Source organism: Microcaecilia unicolor, chromosome 11 (assembly GCF_901765095.1).
Source record: "Microcaecilia unicolor chromosome 11, aMicUni1.1, whole genome shotgun sequence".
Lineage (NCBI taxonomy): Eukaryota > Metazoa > Chordata > Amphibia > Gymnophiona > Siphonopidae > Microcaecilia > Microcaecilia unicolor.
Window position 1 is genome coordinate 75,741,698 of NC_044041.1, and position 19,981 is coordinate 75,761,678.

Here is a 19,981-nt window from a genome sequence, read left to right on the forward strand (position 1 = left end):
GATTTCCTAGTTTCACTTCCTTCAATGCCAATATCAAAACCGATCATATTATGATCACTGTTATCAAGCAGCCCTCGTATCGTTACCCCCTGCACTAGATCATGAGCACCACTAAGGACTAAGTCTAGTATTTTTCCTTCTCTTGTCGGCTCCTGAACTAGCGGTTCCATGAAGCTGTCCTTGATTTCATCAAGAAATCTTATGTCCCTTGCGTGTACAGATGTTACATTAACCCAGTCTATATGCGGGTAATTGAAATCCCCCATTATTATTGTGTTGCCCAGTTTGTTTGCGTCCCTGATTTCCTTTAACATTTCCGCATCCGTCTGTTCGTCCTTTTGCATGCTGAGTCTGACTTCTTGAGTTAACTTTCCAGTTCAGTATTTTGCCTTCATATTTTTTGATTTCTAGTTCCTTGTGTCATGTCTGTTGTGTCATGTGTTTTTCATGTATGATCAAAGTGCAGTATTCTGCTAGCGTGTAGTATTCACAGCCCTTTTTGTTTTGCTTTTTTTCACGAGGTAGTGTATTGGTGTTTTAGAGCCTCATGTAATTACAGTTCAGCCTTTTCAAGCATAAGGTTGTAGCTCATCCTGTCCTTGGAATTAGTGCTGTTATGGTTTAGTAAGGATATGAGTGTGTTTTTGCAGTGGAGAGATTGTGGGATAATGTAATTATATTTAAAAATACCAATTTTTCCATTAAGTATGTATGTGGTTATACTGATGCAGGGCATTATTTTGTAGGAGCCCAAGAGACACTACTCATACTTATATAGACACTTTGTGCCCACCCATATTAGCTCTGGGCCCACCCAAAATCTCAGGTCTGGCTATGCCACTGCTCCTCTCTGGTGGAAGGGAAGGTTCAGAGGGAATCCCATAGGACTCATCAGAAGAAAAGTACCTGGGATCTTCCTCTGACTGCTGCAAAGACTGAACAACAGCCAAACACAATCTTAAAGAGTTGTGTAAAAGAAATACCAAATGTTAAAGGGGGGAATACCCTCAGAAACCGAAGTACACACCACGGTCTGATCAGCAGGATACTGATATCTATGTTAGATTTTGTATCCGTGATCTGTTCTCTTTCATAGGGTAAAAATTTTTCCCTCCACTTCTCAATCCAATCTGCCCATATTGGAGCACAAGTTTAGAAACATTTCTGATTAACAAAACTCAACCAAGCAACAACATAGCTTAAATGGCTTGTCAAAAATGGCTTGGCAACCCCACATTCAAATACTGATTTTGATTCGATTCAATTCAACAGGGCCCAAATCGTTTCACCCACATCTGGGCTTCATCAGGAACCTCGTGGTTAAATCATAATTGCAGGGGTATTGATTCATGAAAAATGAAAAAATGGATGCAAGCAGAATCACATTAAGGATGATGGCTTCATAAACTCGGGTCACTTTAACATTTGGCATTTGTTTTACACAACTCTTTAAGATTGTGTTTGGCTGTTGTTCAGTCTTTACAGTATTAGATTACGTAATCAGGATCAACAGTCCATACTGTTTTTGAATATTCATTTTCATCTTCCTCTGACTCCCACGAACACTCCTGCTCAGTATCGGATAAGACCTCTGTTAAGGCACTTTGAAACTGAACCTGCCTCGACGCTGAGGAATGATGTCCTCGATGGCGATGTCGAGAGGCCGACACCCAGTCTGACTGCAGCGAAGCTCTCTCCACCGATGTCGAAGGGGAGTCAACCTGGGTGGCAGCCGATGCCGCAGGCGGTACCACGGAGAAGGGCCAGACACCGCTGTAGCAGACGGTACAGAAGGCGCAAGCACCCCCGACACCGAGGCTGACTGGCGTAGCAGTCCCTCCAGAAGTTCTGGAAACAAGGCCCGGATGCGCTCGTCGAGAGCCGCCATCGGAGAAGGCTGCAGGGTCGGTGGAACAGGTGGTGTTAGAATCCGTGGAGGCTCAGGAGCAGGTACCGGGCTGCTAGGAGACCGACGCATCAGCACCTCCTGTATCGAGGGGGGAGCGATTCTCTCGGTGCCGACGCTTCTCGGGTGCCAACTCTCTTGATGCCCAGGAGTTCCCGGTACCATGTGTTGAACGATGGCAGTGCTTCTTCGCCTTCGCTCGATGCCCGTCATCGAGACTCCTCGGTACCGATGAGGAAGAAGTGGAATCCTCACGTCTCCTCGGGGCCGGGTCCAATGAAGGTCGGTCCCGGGGGGCCTGCATAACAGGAGGCCTTGAGGTAGGTGGAGACCCACTTGACGCCTCACTGCTCCCAACGCAAGTTGGTCTCTCAGCAGCTATTACCTCTCTTCCCAATGTTAATGCTCCTTTCGATGTCAACGCCGACACCCTCGATACAGATGTCGATGTCGACGTTGAAGGACCGGACCAAAACGCTTTTCTCGTTGGGATTCTCAAGACGCTTGGGTCCGTTTCTTCAAACGAAGACACAGACTACAAGTGGCTGGGCTATGGTCAGGCCCAAGGCACTGGATACACCAGGTGTGAGTATCGGTACCTGAGATGGTCCGGTTGCACCGAGTACAACATTTGAAGCCGCTGGGTGTCTTTGATGACATGGAAGGGAAAACGTCTTCAGCGAAATCAAAAGACATGATTGTGCCTGTAAAGAAAAATAGCACACAAAAAAGAATAAGGGAATAACCCGACCGCCACATCAAAAAAGAAAGGAAACTTTAAAAAGGGAAGAAAACTAAAACAGAACTACAGGACCCTTTTTTTTTTTAAACAAAGATAATAATAAAATAAAGAAAAATTAGAAGAAAAAAGCGAAAACTCGTCAACGACTCTTTCCTGGGACTGAGAGGAGCGCAGAAAAAAACTACCACACCTCAACATGGAGAAAAGAAAACTGAAGAGCCATGCTCACGCGATGGACGGGAAGTCATCTGCACATGCGCAGTGCATACTGTTCACGCACCAGAAGACTCTGGTAAAACTTTTTAAATTTTACTGTGGAAAATTTGCCGTTTCCTGGGCTGACGCGGACGTCAACCTGCTTGCCCTCGGAGAAATGAAGACTGCTGCACGTCCATTTTGGGTCTGAGACCTTACCGTCAGCCATTGACCTGGCGGTAAAGACCCACGTGGGTAACCTGGCAGTAATGACCTACGCACACCAAATGCCACTTGGCACACGCCCATTACGCGCGCCCAAAAATAAAAAATATTTTTCAGACACGTGTATTGGATGTGCGCCAAAAATGAAATTACTGCAATAGCCATGCAGTAGTCTGGGCGTGCGTAGATGTTTATGTGGTTTAGTAAAAGGGCCCCTCAGTGTTCTACCTGCAGAGCTAACTGGGTAAAATTCAGACTGCTAAATATTGGTAGTGCTCACATAAATCCCAGTTCCACCCTAACTCTGCCGATGGATTGCCCTGGCACTAATTGGACAGTACCACGCAATATTCAGGCACTGTTTAGATCAGTGTCATTGAATATTGGCTCCCAGCTTAATCGGCCTCTTTTACTCTAATAAACCTTACTGAATACTCAATTCCTATATTTTTGCTGAAGGAAGTTTTTCACAGACACTTATTCCAATTTGGATTAATTTATACTGATGATTATATTTGTGGTTTGCACATTGTTGTTCTACATTTGTGTTATCCCATACTTGAAAGTCCAATTTTTTCAACGATATACGTATTTGTAATGTTTCATGTAGAAGAGAAGACGTTAACACGTTTTCTTGAAGAGCTGTTCTTTGATTGACAGAACAGAAAACAGATATTGATTAATCTGGGGGAGGATACAGAAAAATCAATACTGAAAACAAAGGTCTATTTTTTTTTGTTTGTTTTAGTTTAAAATGAGGGTAAGGGACCCAGGGACTAAGGCATTTGCATTGGGTGTGTTTTCTTCTGAGCTGAGAATAGTAAAAATTGCAGCAGAATGCAAACTGTGGGAGCTGAAAATGCCAGAGGAGGCTCTAGCAAAATGGAAAGGGGAACAATGTTGGATGCCATTCTTGGACACATTAACGCCATTGGCTAGAAGCCGGATATTGAATGGGTGAACACCAATGTTAAAGGAAAGTTGCCTGGTGAGAAAGGAGGAGAGGGAGGGAGGGGAGTGGGAAGAGGGGGGGGGGGGGAAGGGGGAAAAAACAAAATGATGACATGCATAAGTGACTACAATTACAGTAATATTGTTGGAAATAATGTTGGACTAATGTCATATAGAGATTTTGTTGTACTTTTAGTTACTGTTATCATTAATAAAATAAATTATTTTAAAAAATGTAAAGGGGAATAGAAATGCTTAGAAGAATCTTCACTAAACACTGTAATTGCTAGACTTATTTTACAGTTAATGACATATTCCTTTTCTTAGACAAACAAGAAAAGCCTCAGTAGGTACATAAGCATCATTCAATGACTTAAGTCTTAAGATTCAACCAGAAAATGCTCTCTGTCCCTTTCTCTCTCCCTCTCTTTTATTGGAATTACTAGTAAAAAAGGCCCGTTTCTGTAGGCAAGGAAACGGGCCTTAGGCAGGCAATTCCCCCCCCCTCCGTGCTACAGCCCCCTTGAACCCCCCCTTCCACGAACCTGTCGTTCCCCCCCCCCCCCCCGTGCCGGCGAAAACTGCCCCGCCGCCGCCACCACCGCCGTTGTGCTACCTGTTCTTACAGCCAAAGTGTTGTTCTTTCCTTCCTGTTGGTTCTTCAATCATCTTGTCAGGAAGTTCCTCTGCATGCGTCTGACGTCAGACGCACGAAGTTAAACTTTCTGAGAAGATGATTGAGGAACCCACCCGAAGGGCAGAACAACACTTCGGCTGTCAGCACAGGTAGTGCACAACAGCGGCGGGGGGTGCGGTTTTCGGCGTTCCGGTGGGGGAGATCGACAGGTTCACGGAAGGGGGTGGGTTTCGAGGGGGCCATAGCGTGGGGGGTGACAGCTGATTCCGAGGCAGTAGGAGGAGTAGGGAAACACACTGCACGTGTTTCTCTACTCCTCTCCTTGCCTTGGAATCAGCTGTTTTGACGTCATTGACGTCTGTGCATGTCTGCCTCGCAGACCACCTGCAGCCGGGGAGCCACGGTCCCAAGCATAGAACGTTGGAGGTGAGAATTATTATAGGATCACCTATTTCCACAGTTTGCAAAGACATTTTCCAAGCACATGGGCTCACAAGAAACCTTTCACAGAAATTATTTGGAAAATGTGATTAATTTTCCCTGCTTTCATTTTTGAAAAATAAAAATCTGGTTTTTATGTATGCATGGAGCAGCAAGTATGAAAAACAATCCTAAAAAATTTTAAAAAATGTAAAAATGCTAATTAACTGAATTGTACAGGCTTCAAGGCTGTCTTTAAGATGTACATTTTAGTTCTGTGGTTGAGATTGAATTTACAATTGGAAAACTCTCTCTCTCTCTCTCTCTCTCTCTCTCTTACATAAGAGCATAAGTGATACCATACTGGGACAGACCGAAGGTCAATCATGCCCAGTACCCTGTTTCCAGCTGTGGCCAATCCAGTTCACAAGTACCTGGCAAGATCCCAGAACAGTAAAACAGATTATATGCTGCTTATCCTAGAAATAAGTAGTGGATGTTCCCAAGTCCATCTTAATAATGGTATATGGACTTTTCTTTTAGAAAATTATCCAACCTTTTTTAAACCCTGCTAAGCTAACTGTTGTTACAACATCCTTTGGCAATGAATAACAGAGTTTAATTACAAGTTGAGTGAAGAAATATTTTCTCTGGTTTGTTTTAAATGTTCTACGTAGTAGCTTCATTGCTTCCCCCTAGTCCTAGTATTCTTGTAGAAAGTAAACAAGCAATTTACCTCTACCTGTTCCACTTCACTCAGTGTTTTATAGACCTCCATCATATCTCCCCTCAGCCATCTCTTCTCCAAGCTGAAGAGCCCCATTCACTTTAGCCTTTCCTATAGGGAAGTCATCCTATCCCCTGTATCACTTTTGTCGCCCTTCTCTGTACCTTTTGTAATTCCACTATATCTTTTTTTGAGATGCGGTGACCAGAATTGAACACAATATTCGCAGTACGGTCACACCATGAAGCAATACAAAGGCATTATAACATTATTTTTGTTTTCCATTCCTTTCCTAATAATTCCTAACATTCTATTTGCTTTCTTAGTGGCCGCCACACACTAAGCAGAGGGTTTCAACGTATCATCAACTATGACGCCTAGATCCCTTTCCCAGTTGGCGACTCCTAATGTGGAATCTTGCATTACATAACTATAATTCAGGTTTCTCTTTCCCACATGCATCACTTTGCACTTACTCACATTAAACGTCATCTTCCATTTAGATGCCCAGTCTCCCAGTCAGTATCGGAGTAATTGAAATCACCCATTATTATTGTTTTGCCCATTTGCAGTAGTGCCAATTTGGTGCATGCTACCCGTGCATTAGCTCTCCTGAGCCTTTGTAAAAGGGCCTCTTAGAATATTGTGTACTAGTCTGGATACCACACCTTCAAAAAGATATAAGCAAGACAGAGTCGGTCCAGAGGGCGGCTACTACAATGGTCAGTGGTCTTCATTATAAAGCGTATGGGGAAGAAAGGCAGATATGATAAAGATGTTTAAATACCTACATAGAATAAATGCACAGGAGGCAAGTCTCTTTCAATTGAAAGGAAGCTCTGGAATGAGGGGGCATAGGATGAAGGTGAAAGGGGAAAGACTCAGAAGTAATCTAAGGAAGTACATCTTCATGGAAAGGGTGACAAATTCATGGAACGACCTCCAAGTGGAAGTGATAGAGACAAACTGTATCTGAATTCAAGAGAGCTTGGGACAAGTGTGTAAGATCTCTAAGGAAATGATAAGGAGAGTAGATGGAATGGATGGGTAGACTGGATAGGCCGTATGGTCTTTATCTGCCTTCATTTTTTTATGTCTTCTATGTCTGTATTCAGCCCATAGACAAGTACCAGTAGTCCTGTATCCATTTTGCAGTATATTTGTGATATACAAAAAAAAATCCATTATCTATAAATATTAAGCCCATATAGAGATTGTGGTTGACTGAATAGCTATCTAACCACATTGTCACTATCTGTTGGGCTGGGATGGGATTAGGACAGAGCAAAGGCAGGAACCATAAATGATCCACATGGCAGCAATATTCAGCTACTATACAGGTAACTTATGTATTTACTTTAGGCAACGTTAAAAGCAATCCTAAAGTAACCGGGTAGGCTATCCATATAGCAACTGAATACCACCTCAGTCTGGTTACTGGCCGGTGGGCAGTGGTGAGTACACAATTTCAGCACCACTGACTGTACATAAAACAGAGCTGAATATATGTATTTATCTCAACTCTGCAGCTGGTGTTTCAAGAAATTTGCTGATTGCTGGCTTTAAAAATTGATTCATAAGTCTCCATTTGCGCTCCAGGTTTATATTCCTTGTTTTTTCTTGGGACACCATTGTTTATTCCTGAACTCGGCACTGCTTTAAAAACCTCATTACCAACTATGAGAAGTTCTGCACCTTTATTTCATAGGAGGCTGAATCTGATGAAGAAGTAACCAGTGGAAACAATAAAACAGCAGAGGCCAAAACAGTAACATCAGTCAACACTTTCCAATATCTGGATTTGTGTCCTAGCCCAGCCCAAGCACGGCTGCATTACCACAGGACTTACTTAATCTCTGGCTTTACTCAGGGCCATCCTAAGGGCTGTGTGGATTGAATGACCATACAGGGCACAAGGGAGACGGAGCACACAAATCACTCCCCATCTATTGTCTTGGGGGCAATGTCTCCAAATGGGTTATTTTTGCACATCAACGAAAACAGGAAAAAAACTTCCACAAATTGGTGGAGGGGTAGCATTATATGTTAAGGAGGGCCTTGAATTAAATAGACTAAAAATTCTGCAGGGCACAAAACACATATTGGAATCCCTATGTATTGAAATTCCATGTGTAAAAGGGAAACGAATAGTGATAGGAGTGTACTACTGTCCACTTGGCCAGGATGAACAGACAGATGCAAAAATGTTATCAGAAATTAGGTGTCATGTCCCCTACCTCAACGCAACCGGCGTCCTCGAGCTGCGCCGGGTCCCATCAACACACACACTTGACTGGCACAGCCCTGAGCCATGTGTGTGTAGTTCTTCTCTGGATTTGTTCAGCGAGACGGTGGTTGTAGGCTCCTTGATTGCTTTGCTTCCATGCACCTGTGTCTGCTCTCCCTCTGCCTGGTTTCCCTTGCTTCCCTCATATTGGTCTTCCGGTTCCTCCTCTCCCTGCTCTTGTCCTATGGCTGTGCTCCTTCTCCCTGCTGGTTCCTGCTGATGTCAGACACCAGCACTTTATCATCTGAGCTCTTCCTGGACTCCATGCTTCAGCATCTACTTTGGTAGGTATTACTTGCTCAGTAGTATGCTTCTTCTCTACTTTGTCCCTCATTGCTGACTTTTCCTGTACCTGGATTACTCTCTTGCCTGCTACCTGCCTACTGACTTTGCCTATATCTGGATTACTCTCTTGCCTGCTGCCTGCCTATTGACTTTACCTGTGCCTGGATTACTCTCTTGACCTGCTGCCTGCCTATTGGCTTTACCTGTGCCTGGACAACCCCAGGTTTCACCTGCACTGACCGCCGTTCCCCAGAGGTTGAGCCCCTAGGTGTTGACGGCCTGCAGGGCTTATGAGATGGAGCAGGAAGTGGGGTGATGAACGTGATGGCCAGACAGGCAGCAGGCAAGAGGGTGATCCAGCTACAGGCAGAGTCAGTAGGCAGGCAGCAGGTCAAGAGAGAAATCCAGGCACAGGCAGAATCAGTAGGCAGGCAGCAGACAAGAGAGTAATCCAGGTACAGGCAGAGTCAGTAGGCAGGCAGCAGACACTAGAGTAATCCAGGTACAGGCTAAGTCAGCAACGAAGAACAAAGTAGAGGAGAAGCACACTACTGAGCAAGTAACACCTACCAAAGTAGAAGCCGAAGCAAGGAGTCTAGGGAGAGCTTAGCTGATAAAGTGCTGGCGTCTGACATCAGCAGGGAGAAGAGGCACAGCCATAGGACAAGAGCATGGGAAAGAGGAACCAGAAGATCAAAAGGAGAGAAACAAGGGAAGTCAGGCAGAGGAAGAGCAGACCCAGGTGCATGGAAGCAAAGCAATTAAGGAGCCTGCAGCAAGAAAAGAACTACACACACATGGCTCAGGGCTGTGCCAGTTAAGTGTGCGTGTTGCCGGGACCCTGCACAGCCTGAGGATGCCGCTTGCGTTGAGGTAGGGGACATGACAGGAACTGATCTTCAATTAAAACGTTTTGCCCTAAGTCCTAATTAAAGTATTATACCTCACCGGAACCCTGTGCACGGAACAGGACATCCGGTTGCAACCCTGGGAGCGGAAGTGAAGGACCCCTTTAGAATATATATATATATATATATATATATATATATATATATATATATATATATATATATATATATATATATATATATATATATATTAGTAAAAAAGGCCCGCTTCTGACACAAATGAAACAAGCACTAGCAAGGTTTTCCTCGGAGTGTGTATGTTTGAGAGAGTGTATGTGACAGTGACTGTGTGTGTGAGAGAGAGTGAATATGCAAGTGTGTGTGTGAGAGAGAGTGAGTCTGGGTGCGAGTGTGTCTGTGAGAGAGAGAGTGTGTGTGTGAGAATGAGAGTGTGTGCAAGTGCGTATGTGAGACACTGTGAGAGAGAGAGAGTGTGTTTCACACAGATACAGTGTGTGCGAGAGAGAGAGAGAGTGTGTGTGTGTGTGTGAGACACAGACTGTGAGACTGAGTGTATGAGACCAAGAGAGTGTGTGAGTAACTGTGTGACACATAGAGAATGAATGTGATACGTGTGAGACATAGAGTGTGTGAGAGACAGTGTGTGAGAGTGAGAGAAAGACATTAACTGTGAGAGAGAGAGAGAGTGTGTGAGAGAGAGAGTGTGTGTGGGACAGAGATACCTCCCCCCCTCTCTGGTGTCAGGCCCCCCCTCCCTCCCTCTCTCTGGTGTCAGGCCCCCCCCCCCCTCTCTGTCTGGTGTCTGAGCGCTACTGGGCAGGACGCTGAGCTCTGGCTGTGCTTCAAGGAACTGACCAATCCTATTTAATAGAATGCACCTCCAACATTCTGAAGGCGAGAAACCTCGTATGGTTGGTCACTTCTGCTTGTGACGAACCAGGAAGTACGTGATGTCAATTCAGGAGATGGATACAGAGAGCAGTCAGCTTCAGAATGTTGGAGGTGCGTTTCATTATATAGGATACATATACATATATATACATACATACATATCAGGAGACAGAACTGACAGAGGGAGAGAGAAAAAGAGAGAGAGAGAAAGAGAGAGGGAAGGAGAGAGAATGAGAGAGAGGGTAAAGGATCATGAATTTGATATACTGCCTTTCTGTAGTACAACCAAGGCTTACATTTATTATATGCTGGTAAGAGGTTCTGTGAGAAGACTTCCAGAGAGGGTGAGATCTTCATTGGTAAAAATTTGCTGGAAAATTGTTTTTAAACTTTGGGAAAGGTAGACTTAGAATTAAATAGGTAACCTCAGCGATTTTATTTTAAGTTACTCTGCTCACTTAGCAAAGGAGTTTAAGGAATAGTTTTTATTAACATATAAAGTCTCTGTTACAGTTCCATAGGCTAGCATTTAAGGGGGCTATTTTACAGTTTCTATAGAATCAGTATATAGCACAGCTAATAGGCACAGGAAGCCTCATGTAGACTTTAATTCACACCCACCCCTGGCCTAATCTCTGATTTTTAGGCCTTTGAACCAATTAGGAGGCTACAAATTTAATTAGGGCATCTCTATCAGCCAGTAATTAGCTCTTAGAAATACAATCTACTTAGATCCATAGAGGGGAACTTACTAATAACATTAAAACAAGAATAAGAACAAATAAATATTAGCATAGCCTAGCATATAGCTAGCAATCTTAGGAGACTTTAGTTTATATATTCCCACTCCATTACCATCTTAATTAAGAAATCAAAAATAATAAGATGCAGGCAGAAGTCCAGCAGTTAGATGGGGGCTATCCAGTCTTTTGCACTGAGTGCCACATGTTTGATTATCTCCCAGTTGGTGAGGCCATATGTGTGTACTTGGTGCAAAGAGCTCCTAACACTCAGGGAATGGGTTCGATCTCTGGAGACTAGAATAGCAGGAGCTAAGGCAGACAGAGAGGTTTATAGAGAAACGTAGTAGAGAAGTCCCACCTCCAGTCTGGCAAATCTGTGCTGCCATGGAGGAGAAAGGTCTCCGGAAGGGAGAACATCACTGTGAAGAGGTAGGAAGTGATCCTGCAACCAGGACCTGCCCTCCAGGGGATGCAATATCCTGTCACACTAAGGATGTGTCTCCAGCGGCTTCTGCCTAGGAGGGAAGGGTTAGGATGGCCATTGTAGTTGGAGATTTGATCATTAGGCATGTAGATAGCTGGGTGGTTGGTGGACTTGAGGATCACTTGGTCACTTACCTGCACTCATGCAGCACCTGCATAAGCTTTTAGACAAAGCTGAGGAGGAGCCTTCTGTCTTGGTACATGTGGGTACCAATGACATAGGAAAATATGGGAGGGAGGTTCTGGAAGCCAAATTTAGGTAGAAAGCTCAAATTCAGAACCTCCAGGACAGCATTTTCAGAAGTGCTCCCCATTCCACACTCATGACCCAAGAGAAGACAGAGCTCCAGAATCTCAATGCGTGGATGAGACAATGGTGCAGGGAGGAGGGGTTTAGATTTGTTAGGAACTGGGCAACATTCTGGAGAAGGGGGAGCCTATTCCGGAAAGATGAGCTCCACCTTAACCAGATTGGAACCAAGCTGCTGGCATCAACATTTGAAAAAGAGATAGAACAGCTTTTAAGCTAGAAACTAGGGGAAGGCTGACAGTCGTTCAAAAGTGCATGGTTCAGAACAAGGTATCTTTAAAAGATATCAGCAAAATAGGAAAGATAGGGCATCCTGATAGCGAGGTTGCAATAGAGACCATAGTAGACCAGGTGTCTTTATATAAAAAGCAGACAGATTTTCAAGATTGCAAATTATCACTGTCAACTACTGAGCAAGTTGTAAATAGAAACAACAAACACTGTTTAAAATGTCTGTACGCAAATGCCAGAAGCCTAAGAAATAAGATGGGAGAGTTAGAATATATTGCACTAAATGAAAAGGTAGATATAATAGGCATTTCTGGGACCTGGTAGAAGGTCCCAGGGTACAAATTATAGAGCAGTGATAGAATGGAACATGTTTGCCGATTTCATTACTGGCTTTCTGTGCATTTTTAGCAGTTGAGTATGATTGAGCTTTAATACAAGTTGATTTGTTTTATACTCATTTTTATGAATATTCCAGTGGCTTAACAGAACTCCTGATGTAGGCTTGGGTACCGAAACACGCCCCATGTTGGGTTCAGTTTATCAGCTTTGGATCAATAAACTACTGTTCTGATCATCTTGAAAATTGTGGTTGGCTTCTTCCACTCCTGTGTCCATTTATTTTTGCACATACCATGGCAGTAATGAACCTCACTCCTAAGCCACGGTATGTGGAGTATGATCTCAGTCTCTCAAATATTTGTATTGTGCCAAAGAGAGCTTCCTCTGGAGTAAGCTGATATATGTATAGGCAACTTATCCAGGTGTGTTTGGAAATTATTATTAATCAGGTCTGTGGCACCCAAAGCAATGGGAAAGATTTCTATATCCTGCTGCCACATTTTCTCGGTCTCAAACTGCATTTCTTGATGCTTGAAGATCTTGTCTGTTTCTATATGATTCACAGTGTAGGTCGCTTGGGAGCAACACCTCTATAATCAATGTTGTTCTGGTGTTTTTTTCTGGCACTCAGCTTTTTCTCTGTCAGAATGGGGATGTCCCAGGTGATCATAACCTCTTCGTTCTCTATAATTCTCTTAAGGCCATGATCCCAATGCTTTTCTGGTGCACTATTGTAATGTTTATAAAGTTTCCGATGGATGAGATGTGCCACCTTGTTGTGCCTTCCTTTTTTTTGGCATCAGAACTTCACAGATGAGTGATTGTTTCCAGCTCTTTCTTACAGAATCTGCAAATGCCTGTGACACCAGTTTTTTTTCTATGATTGCTGTAAACTGTCTCACTTGTAATCCACCATCCTGGGCTGCAGCTATCAATTGGTGATTCTCAGGGCTTTTTTTGAGGGGGTACTTAGGGGTACTGAGTACCGGCACCTTTTTCATTGTCTGCTAAAATTGACCCATGATCCCCAAGTTTTAATGAAAGCGCTCAAGCCCTACACACCAATTCTGCCTTGTCATAGATTCTGTGACTGGTTGCAGGGGGCCTGGCTATTGTGTGTTGGGTCCCTAAGTGATCACCCAATCCCTGAAGGGTGGCCTGGCATTTGAGTACTGGCACCTTTTATGCTAGAAAAACCGCACTGCTGATTCTTAGGTTTCAATTCTCCTCTCCCTGACCATTCCTGTGTCCCTTGCAGTGGCTGTGATGCAGTTGGTGGGGCAGGGGCATTAGGGAGTTATTGCACTGGGTATGATTCTGGCTCAGGACACTCCTGGCTTTACCATCATGTTTATACATCTAAAGATCCTTTGTGCTTTCTTGAATTGTGATACAGATTTTGATCCCACTGGGATGCTGTTCCATATACGGCTTACCCTTTCTGTAAAAAAAAAAGGCTTTATGTTACCAAATTACCAGTAGACTAGTAACTCCCAAAACTAGGACTGCATACCTTACACTCAGACCAGCCTCATGCTATGACCCTTTATTCCACAACAGCAATCTAGTCCTATAACTTTAAAATTACAACAGCTCAGGATGCAGAAGAATGGATAGTCTCTCCAGAAAGACTAATGAGGTCTGTATCAGACTTTTGCCAGTGGTGCTTTGGGACTCTCCTCCTCACCATACCTTGAAAGGAACTAGAAGTAGTCTTGATTCTTCCTGTGTATTGACTTATGTAATTGTGTGTCACTGCCTCTTTGTTAGTTTGCTGTACTGCCACATTTTTGCCTGAAAATAGAGCATGGATGCAGGTATTTCCATGTGGTTCTGCAGTGGTGTGATTTCTGTCTTTCTGAAATAGGCAACATCAATGTGGCATTAGCTGTGTAGCATTAAGCCCACCCTGCACAACTGGTGCAAAATGCAAATTTATTTAATATTGTATCCCACCATTATCCAAAAGCAAGTTTTGGTTCAAAGTGGCTTATAGTTTGCAATTACTGGTATTACAGCGTTGCATGTGGCATACCATCTCAATTGCTTTTGTTCTCCAGCAAGGAAATACATAAGTACATAAGTATTGCCATACTGGGAAAGACCAAAGGTACATCAAGCCCAGCATCCTGTTTCCAACAGTGGCCAATCCAGGTCATAAATACCTGGCAAGATCCCAAAAAAAGTACAAAACATTTTATACTGCTTATCCTAGAAATAGTGGATTTTCCCTAAGTCCATTTAATAATGGTCTATGGACTTTTCCTTTAGGATGCCGTCCAAACCTTTTTAAAACTCCACTAAGCTAGCCGCCTTTACCACATTCTCTGGCAATGAATTCCAGAGTTTAATTACACGTTGAGTGAAGAAAACTTTTTGTCCAATTCGTTTTAAATTTACTACATTGTAGCTTCATCGCATGCCCCCTAATCCTAGTATTTTTGGAAAGCGTAAACAGACGCTTCACATCTACCCCAACTCCACTCATTATTTTGTAGACCTCTATCATATCTCCCCTCAGCCGCCTTTTCTCCAATTTGAACAGCCCTAGCCGCTTTAGCCTTTCCTTATAGGGAAGTCATCCCTATCCCCTTTATCATTTTCGTCACCCTTCTCTGCACCTTTTCTAATTCCACTATATCTTTTTTGAGATGTGGTCTGTGAGATGTGGTTGCCCTGTATTCCTGACATTAACCCTGCCTGGGAAGAATCAGGGCATTAATCTAAGGGAAAGGTCACATCTAAATGGCTAATGTGAGCGGGGAGGCTGGAAGAAGGTCTCCAGCTGCAAGAGAAAGCAGGGAAAAACCAGGGAGAGCAACTGGAAAGAAAAATAGATTAGAAAAGAGTGAGACTTGCAGTTACCAGGAGAAGGAAGTTAATTCTTTGAGACTTTGCATCTAGGTCTATAGTCTACTGATCAAGGAACCTTATTGGTTCCAGAGGAAACTGGAATCTTTGTGGGCCCTGATAGCTGTAAGGACAAGCAAAAAAAAGCTGGTGTAGTGCATGGCTTCCCAACCCGGCCCACTAATGGGGCCTGAAGAGGTGCTGAGAGAGGACATTCTGAGGGGAGGAAAACTTCACTGATGTATCTTACCTGCTGGAAATTGCATTCAAACTTGGGAAAAGGTAAACTTGGGGTTGAATAGGTAACTTCATTCCGTCCGATATGTAGCACTATTTAACCAGTCAGAACGGATGCTGATCGGTTAAATAACGCTTAACCGGCTATCCACCGATATTCAGCAGGGGATAACCGGCTATCCTCCATTGAATACCCGCAGTTAGTGGCTGCGATATAACTAGGATTACCATAGTTTGTCCTCTCAAAAAGAGGACACATGTCCCGCCCCCTGCCCTGCCCACACCCCACCCCTTTTGCATCCTTGCCCCACCCCATGTCACATATTCCCTTCTTCTCCCCCTGGGTCACATATTCCCCTTCCCTGCCTCCCCATCACCTCCCCTCCCCCGGGTCACCTCCCCTCCCCTACCCTTACTTACTATCTACTGCCCTGCTGGTCTAGTGACCTCTTCAGGGCAGGAAAGAGCCCCCTATTTCTTGCCCGGAGCTCTGTCCTTGCCCTGCATCCTGTTGCTGTGACGGTCTCAGGATTCAAAAAGGCCACCGAGAGTTGAAGTCTTGCGAGGCCGCTTCAACTCTCGGCGGCCATTTTGAATCCCGAGACCGTCACAGCAACAGGATGCAGGGCAATGGCAGCGCTCTGGGCAGGAAAGAGGGGGCTCTTTCCTGCCCCGAAGAGGTCACTAGACCACCAGGGCAGTAGGTAGTAAGTAAGGGAAGGGGAGGCTAGGATAGGCCCACCGCCCACCCGCCCGTTTGTACAGAAATCTGGACAAACGGGCGGACTGGCAAAACCTGTCCGGACGTCCGAACATGTCCTCAAAAAGAGGACATGTCCGGGTAAATCCGGACATATGGTAACCCTAGATATAACCGGCTATCTGCTGATTTTTAAACCAGGTTTGGTTTAAACCAGGTCATATTTGGCCACTTCAAACCCTGGTATATCTTTGACCAGTTTAAAGATAGCCGGCTATGTTTGAATATCAACATAGCAGGTTATCTTCAAACTGGACAAAAAAACCCAGATATTCAATGCCGGTGACTGGAAATGGCCTGGCATTGAATATCTGGGTTCAGTAGGGACTTCAGGAGACAGACCGGCTATCTCCAGCAGTCTGAATGTCAGGGCCATTGCCTTTTTTTGTTAAATTACTCTACTTATTTAGCAAGGTCAGTTTAGACAATAGTGTAGACTTTTAAGTCTTTGTTAGGGTTTTATATAAGTGTGTTTTAGAGTCTAGATTAGTATTTTAGGTTGCATTTTAGAGCTTGACATAACAACAGTTTAGAACACAGATATCAGTTGAGGAAAGCTTCTGTTTAGTGTTTAATTCCCTCCCTCCCACCTCCCAAGGCTGATCTTTGATTGATAGGTTCTCCAACCAATTAGGAGGAAGACATTGTAGATTGAAGTAGATTTTTGGAGGTTTGTTTTGCAACAAGTGCTGTGCCTGATTTATTTTAGAAAAGGGTTTATTTAAATTCTAATTTTATATTGCTGGGAAAACTGTTGCTTTTAATATTCTTTTTCTTATCTTAGTAGAGAGGACTTAGTTTAATTTTCTCTTTAATGAACTTCTTTGCTTGCTTGTTCCAAGATTTCTTTTTGCTCCATTTCAAAAGGAGAGGTGACTTAAATAATCTCTTTTGAAGTCCCCACACTTCTGAGGGTTATATTTTACACAAAAAAAAGGCAGCTACTACTTTTAGCCTACAGGGCAGCTGAGGAAAAGTTAGGGACTTCGGTAGGGCTTTTTCTGTTTTCTCACTACAGGTGCAAATACTTCTGCAATTGCAGTATGGCTGGGAAACATTGTGTCACCAAAGTTGTTGCCCCAGTTACAGCTTCTGCCTCTATGCAGACAGAAAATATGATTCCAGAAGAGGGGCTGATTCCATGTGCAAGATGTCTTCAGCTTGAATCCTTCATGAAAGAAGTAAAGAACTGAGAGGGGAAGTGACAAGGTTGAGAAGCATCCACAAAAATGAGAAATACATCGATTAAAGATTTCCAGCAGTGGGTAAGAAGAAACAGTGCTGAAAGAGGACAACTGGACTCAGATCATGAGACCCTGCAGGATCAATACCATGACTCCACCTGTCTTCAAACTGAAGAACTGATATGCAGGCCTGGAATTGGGGGAAGTGAGAACATCCCAGAGAGAGAAAGAATCGGAATTCAAAATCCTCAAAGATGCTGGATCAGTGACCACTAAGAGTTGAGAGGTAGTAGTGGTTGGTGATTCTGTTCTGAGGGGTATAGAGGTGTCCATCTGCAGACCAGACTTGATGTCCCAGGAAGTGTGCTGTCTACCAGGTGCCAAAATTCAAGATGTTACAAAGAGCTTACCAAGACATATCAAGCCTAATGACTATTATCCAATGCTGCTCATCCATGCTGGCACAAATGATACTGCTAGGTACCCCTCCAAATGTATTAAAAACTTCATGGCTCTCGGTTAGAAGGTGAAGTAGATAGGTGCACAGATAGTGCTCTCGTTAATCCTCCCTATTGAGGGTAAAGGCCAAGACAGAGAAGTTCGCATCCTGGACATGAATATGTGGCTGTGCAGGTGGTGTCATCAAGAGTGTTTTGGATTCCTGGACCATGGGATACTTTTCTAATGGCTGGTGAGCAGAGATGGTGTCTTTAGCAGTAGACTAGCTAACCTACTGAAGAAGGCTTTAAACTAGAATCATTGGGGCAAGGTGATCAAAGCCCCCAGGTGAAAACAATCCCTCAGGTAAGTGAAGCATTAAATACCTCTACACTAGGGGTTGTCAACCAAGTCATCAGGTCGCACCTAGCTAGTCAGGTTTTCAGAATATCCACAATGAATATGCATGAAATAGATTTGCTTACAATGGAGGTAGTGCATGCAAATTTATCTCATGCATATTCATTGTGGGTATCCTGAAAAACTAATTGGCTAGGTCTGTCCCGAAGACTGGGTTGAGAACCACTGCTCTATACAAATGGGGGAAAAGGGGCAACATCTGGAAAGCAGTATATGGGAAATAAGATTTTAGATCTTCAGACTTTGATGGAAGAGGCTGATTTGGATTTAGTGGTGATCACAGAGACATGGTTCACAGAGAACCATGACTGGGATATAGTTATACCAGGCTATAATCTTTTTAGGAAAGACAGGGCAGACAGAAAGGGAGGGAGATTGGCATTATATTAAAGATAATATTAAAACCATACAATTGCAGGACCTGCAGGGTAAGGAAGAGACACTGTGGGTTAATCTGGAAAGAAGGAATGGCAAACATATTTACATTGGTGTGAAGTATAGACCTCCTTCACAGACAGAAGAGATGGACAGAGATTTAATTGAAGATATTAAAAATATAGCTGTGAAAGCGATTTTAATATGCCAGATGTTGATTAGGGTATCCCTGTTGCTGGGTCTTTTAGAAGTAGGGAGATCCTAGAGTCTCTACAGGGGGAACTATTCCAGCAGTTGGTAATAGAACCCACACAGGATGGGGCCATACTGGACTTAGTGCTAACTAATGGAGAGAGTGTTTCTGATGTTATAGTAGGTGATCATCTGGCAACCAGTGATCACCAGATGGTGTGGAAAGGGTTCATTCAAAAGTAAAGGTCCTAGACTTCAAAAACCCCCCAAAACTATCTTTGTTCAGATAGGAGATTACATCAAAGAATTGTCTAAATGGGAACATCTGGAAGAAGTTGGAAAGCAGTGGGCAAAACTGAAAGGAGCTATTGTAAGGGCAGCAAACCTTTTTGTATGGAAAGTAAATAAAAGTAAGGGGGAAAGGAAGTTACTTTGGTTCTCAAAATTAGTAGCTGAGAAGGTAAGGAAAAAGAGGTTAGCCTTTATAAACTACAAGAAATGAATGAAAGAGGAAGACCGACAATATCTGGAAAAGCTAAAAGAAGCTGGTAGAGTAGTCAGGAAAGCAAAGATGCAAATGGAAGAAAAATAGTCAATACAGTAAAATGGGGGGGGGGGGGGGAACAAGACATTTTTTAGATATGTTAGTGGTAGGAGGAAGTGCAAAATGGCATTGTGAGACTTAAATGTAAAAGGGGGGAATATATAGAAGCTGATAAAGATAAGACAAAATTGCTTAACAAATATTTCTGTTCTCTGTTCACAGCTGAAGGGCCAGGAGCAGGATCAGAAAAGACGAACACAAATAGGAATGGAGAGGTGGTATATTTTATCATTTATTAGTTTACTATTCCACTTCCCTTGAGAACAGATCAAAGCAGTTTATATATATATATATATAAAAACTATATAAAAAGGAGAGTGAAAAGAACTCCATATAATGATAGGAAAGATCAGCCATCCAACCACACACTCAGAAAGAGGGCTGTGTGAGGAGCTGGCTAAACTAAAGGTGGACAAAGCAATGGGGTCGGATGGCATACATCCAAGGGTACTGAAGGAACTTAGGGACGTTCTAGCGACTCTGCTGGCTGACCTTTTCAATGCTTCTCTAGAGTTGAGATTGGTCCTGGAGGACTGGAGAAGAACAGATGTAGTCCCTCTCAACAAAAGCAGAAGGAAGAGGTTGGGAACTTCAGGCCGGTAAGTCTGACTTCTGTGGTAAGTAACTTAATGGAAACCGTGCCAAAACGACAGTGCAAGGTGAAGGGATCTCTTCCCTCG

General features: G+C 43.5%; 1 long non-coding RNA gene across 1 annotated transcript; it reads left to right on the forward strand.

Annotated features, from left to right (window-relative positions):
- The first annotated feature begins 11,049 nt into the window (after positions 1 to 11,049).
- LOC115480069 lies at positions 11,050 to 17,680 on the forward strand. The gene is made up of 3 exons (XR_003943783.1): positions 11,050 to 11,059; positions 11,215 to 11,218; positions 17,598 to 17,680. It is a non-coding gene; the product is annotated as an uncharacterized LOC115480069 (long non-coding RNA).
- Positions 17,681 to 19,981: the final 2,301 nt, after the last annotated feature.